This window comes from Amphiura filiformis, chromosome 7 (assembly GCF_039555335.1).
Source record: "Amphiura filiformis chromosome 7, Afil_fr2py, whole genome shotgun sequence".
NCBI classification, from domain to species: Eukaryota; Metazoa; Echinodermata; class Ophiuroidea; order Amphilepidida; family Amphiuridae; genus Amphiura; species Amphiura filiformis.
In genome coordinates, this window is record NC_092634.1 from 15,998,618 (window position 1) to 16,003,617 (window position 5,000).

Here is a 5,000-nt window from a genome sequence, read left to right on the forward strand (position 1 = left end):
AAAAAAAAAACTAAGTATACAAAAGAAATGTTTAAATTTCGCAGTGCAATATTCACGAGCAGAGAAGTCGAACAAAGCAGTCTACATTTGAAAGCACTGATTTAGTTTGAAAGCATTGACTTGAGACTACGAATTAGCCTAAGCTGATTTCACTGTGAAAATATATAGACCATCGAAAGATTTCCACAGACATTACAATAGACACTTGACAGATTATGACTTCAGTGTTATAAACACTATTATACACAACTCTATTTATGTGCATGTCGCATGACGGAAGATCAATATCCTAGAAAGCTGGTTTAAACTAACTTTTATTCAATTTATTTATTGGAGAATAGAGAGAGAGAGAGATAGAAGAGATCGCCAGGGAAAGAGGGTATGTGTGTGTGGGGGGGGGGGGGTAAGGGTAAGGGAGAAAGAGAAACAGAGGGGAGAGAGCATTGGAAGTGGGAAGGGAAGGAGGGGGGAGAGGGGGCTCAAGAGTGGAGTGGAATAATAGGGAAGAGTCGATATCGAGTGTGGGGAGGGGGAGGAGGAGGTTATATATAGGTGGCGGAGGAACATAGGTAACAGGTATGGGTTGTGCTTTCCGGGGAATAATCTAATTCATAATCAAATCATCTACATCATCATGCATCGTTTATATTTCAGACAAATAAACAAAACACCCACACCCCTCAATATATGCACATGATGTATATGCATAACTTATCAAACGAATCTCGGAACTCGGGTGTAATTTTATGGTGTCATGGAAGTGTGCCACCTACGGCAGAGAGCATCAAAAGTCGTCCGCGTTGATAGATATCGATAATGAAAATGTTAGCACAATAGGCTATTATATGCGTATGGTTATAGGCCATTATACTTTTGATTATATATACCCTCTTGTGTCCTCCCAGCACAATAGTGTTATGATTGCATACCAGTTCATCTCCACATTTTAATCCCTTGATTTTTGGTTTCTGAACAATAGAGAAACCAAAACTATATATTTGAAATGAGGGATTGTCAAAGTTTAACAGATCAAAAACCTAAGCCAAAAATTCCTCAGATCATAACGATTTGGAAAAAACCAGTTTCACCTATCTACGACTGTTCGTTGTTATCGAGTTATGAGCAAAATGATCAAATGATGTATATAAGCTTATATATTCGGGGGTCTGTATCGCCGGAAATATACTTTTTATGTATTTTAAAGCCCGAACCAAACAGAAATAAATAGTTGTGGTTGAGGAACAATACAGCTATCATAATCTTTTTGAATTTTGACAATTGAATACTCTGTTCTGGAAATATAATAACGGATTCAACAATCATTGAACGACAATAGACTCACTATGCACAATGATTGCAATTTCAGATACTGATCAATTGCAACTTCAGATACTGATCATGGATCGTGTTGATTAATATTCCGTGAACGGTTTAGAAAATGAGGTATTTTGAAAAAATTCTTATATTTCAAGAACGGAGCAAACAAATGTTAGAATTCAAAAAGTAAGTGATAGCTGTTTTATTCCTCAAACACACCAATTATTTAGTTGTGTTTGGTTTGATGTTTAAAAATCTCTCCCAAATAATTTTCCTACGATACAATTCAATTAGGGACATCCCATGTACAAGCAACTACATGGAACTTGCACATGTCCATTGAAATTGTGAAAATGAGCGTTTGTCGTGGATATATATTATCTAGTGTACCATATTTTAAGAGAAGGATGCTAAAACGCATTATGCCCTTTAGCTCCCTTACATAAGTTACACATTAGTAACTCGTACCTCTTTTTCAAACTTTGTTATTGCCTTGGTTAGCGCTTGTTGCCGTGATCTACTCCGCATGGGTACTCAGTACGCACGAGGTATGTATGGAAAATAAATCCAACACATAATACTATAGACGAATCCAATGAGCCAAGTCATGGTCAGGATTTGGTCGGCCATATTTGGGTAGCCGCATGCACCAAACAGGTGTTGTGAGTACCCAATTGGGTGGATTAAACCCGCTTAAAATTTGATGTTAGATTCTTTTGTGTTGTAAACTGTCATCATTCTTTTGTCTACGTGTTACACGGGTGATAGAATACAGTTTATAATACCCTTCAAGGCCGCATCATCCCACATTTTAGGTGGGATAGTTGGGTACCCGTCGCGGTTAATGGCTGCCATTCAGGAGCAGGAATGCGTGAAATTGGATTCGTCTATAGCGACCCAGAAACAAATTCATACGAGTTCTTTAAATGGAAAATGTGACTATATTTTGTTGGTTTGGGAGGATCAGCAAGAAGACATCTCTACTAAATAACGTGACCCAATACTACTTTTTACGTTCATTTCAAATACCAGGTGCATAAAATATAGACCTTTATTATAACAATAATCACGTGAACGACCTACATTAAAGCCATAACATTTGCTGAGGAGGACGCCCTCGATATATTTTTTAAACTCTGTTTTTTACACGATTGTAATGTACTTTATAGCCTGCAAAAATCAAGACGTTAGATGCCGTATAGTTTTGTCAAAATCTGAGATTTTGAATAAAACGCAGGAACCGTCGTTTTATTATTACGATGGAAATATTAGTCGAACGCGTACACGATGTTCACACTCACAGAACGTATACGGCTGCGGGACACATCAAAGGATCGTATCTTATTACGAACGCTGGTGTAACACGCATTGGCGCTGGTAGTTAATTCCAAATTTCTTTGCTTTACCTCACTTGTACGGCTCAAAATTAAAAGGCGACATATCTGACAGTAAAGCTAACATTTTATGGAAAAGAAATTCTAATCTATTTTATTTAAAAAATGTTATAATATGGCTTTAAGTTGTAAGATATTGCCAAAATAAATGTTTCATGTCATTTCAGATACCGGCCGGGATGAATGTTCTTCTGACATTAGATGCCTTGACAATTGCAATACAACCATTGTTGCCAGTCTCACTGACAATAGGAATGCTTTTTGCCCAGACACGACTAAAAAAACTAAACATATTCTGCATCAGTCCACAAAGGATTAACTTATCTGGTGTTCTTGATGTGGTCTGCTTTGATAAGGTAACGTGAGGTCATTTATGACTATCATTATAACTGTGTCACACCCAAAAGATGAACATTGTGGGATTGTGATAAAACAGTTAGTACACACAAATAGAATTATGAATACAATCCAAAAGTATATTAAATTTCTAAATAATTATTTCATTTAATATGTGCTTGTTTTCGTATTCTTTGGTTATTTGTAAAGGTGGCAGGCAGGATCACTCAAATACATTTGGGACATTTTAGAGATTGTTTTGTATTATATCTTTAAAATTCACGATGATAAACACATTAAAGTATACATTTTCAGAAAGGAAATGATGCAAGGAATCCAACTAGCAAAGTAGATTTGAGCAGTTTGTGAAAAAAAGCGCCAAAATTGATTTCCCATGCCATTTTTTCGGTCCGCCATAACAACTTACCTTAAATTGCATATGTATTTAATCCGTTGTCTGAGGCCGATCCTGTGTGTGTGAGAGGTCCCCTAAGTTACTCTTCACAGTTGTGAAGTAGACCATGAAGTGAGGAAAAAGTGAGGGTAGACCTCGTGTAACCCGACAATAACTCTGCTAGAGGGCGTTTTCAATGGCTGCTAAATCCCATTAACTTACGTATTAAGACTTAAAAAATATGCACTACTGAATGTAATAATATCCACTACTGAATGCAAACTGAGTCTTTTTCCAACTATTTATTAATGACGTTGGTTCAAGAGAGAGCGAGTTGGCGCAGCGGTAGTTTCCTCTCCTTGCACCACTCAGGTCCCGGGTTCAAGCCCCGGCCGTGCCCTAGGACTGTATGTGCATTTGGTTTATCCCGATTCCATGATCGCTCTCGCAGGTTTTCCCCGGGATCTCCTGTTTCCTCCTGCTTTCTGATAATTGATGGATGTTACAATCTAAGATCGGATAGGTCTGCGCCAGGTTCGGCTGCAACTGGCGATGATGCGATCTGATTGTGATGATTCACCATGGCAGCGAAATTACAGCGCTTTGAATCCTTCAAGATCTAACTGGAAAAAGGCGCTATATAAATCCGAAATTTATTTATTATTTTTATTTACAAGGAGGTAATATGACTCAATAAAGACTATAATGGGGGAGTAGAAGCCCTAATTGTATCAATTCAGGCTGTATTGTCATGCTTGTAAAGATTCAACAACTATCCTATTCAATTGCGATATTTTGCGATATTTCCCATGCTGCTAATTTGAGCATCAACATTGTTAGACCCGCATTTATTTTAATACTATGGGCAATGAAGTATGCGAAAGGTGTCAATTATTGTTTTAAATTAAAAACCAAAATAAGCGGGTCATTTTAGCAACCAAACGTTGTAAAAATGCATTAAAATAAATTAGTTTTTTAATGCTACCAGAATTTAATTACAAGTTTGTCCTGCTGAATTTTTAACCTTTCCTTTGAACAAAGGAGCCGGCCAGTGGCGTTCGACATCTTGACAACGATAATATTTTGTATTAATAGCTTGCATTAATTTGTACTTGTTTAAGCCTTGACACGTAATTTAATGGGATTTGGCAGCCATTTTGAAAAGCGCCCTCTAAATATACGCCCACATTATAGTCTTTATTGAGTCATAGTACGTAAGCTATTAATAAATAGTTGAAAGAAAACAGACTCAGTTTATTTTCAGTAGTGCATAATTTTAAGCATTAACACGTAATTCAATGGGATTTGGCAGCCATTTTGAAAACGACATCCAGTGGAGTTATTGCCGGATTACACAACGTCTACCCTCACTTTTTTATGGTCTACTGCACAACTATGAAGAGTAACTTAGGGGACCTCTTACGTTCACAGGATCGTTTTAAAAATATGGGTAAAAAAGGATCAACATTTGCTTTTTTTCACTTTTGACTAAAATGTTGGATATTTCAAGGTATATTTTTTAAACGAAAAAAAATAAATTGATTTGTCGTAAGTCAATT

The 5,000-nt window shown here is 36.8% G+C and overlaps 1 pseudogene; it reads left to right on the forward strand.

Moving 5' to 3' along the window:
• LOC140156802 (polyamine-transporting ATPase 13A3-like) overlaps positions 1–5,000 on the forward strand; it is a 46,684-nt pseudogene that overhangs the window by 21,216 nt on the left and 20,468 nt on the right.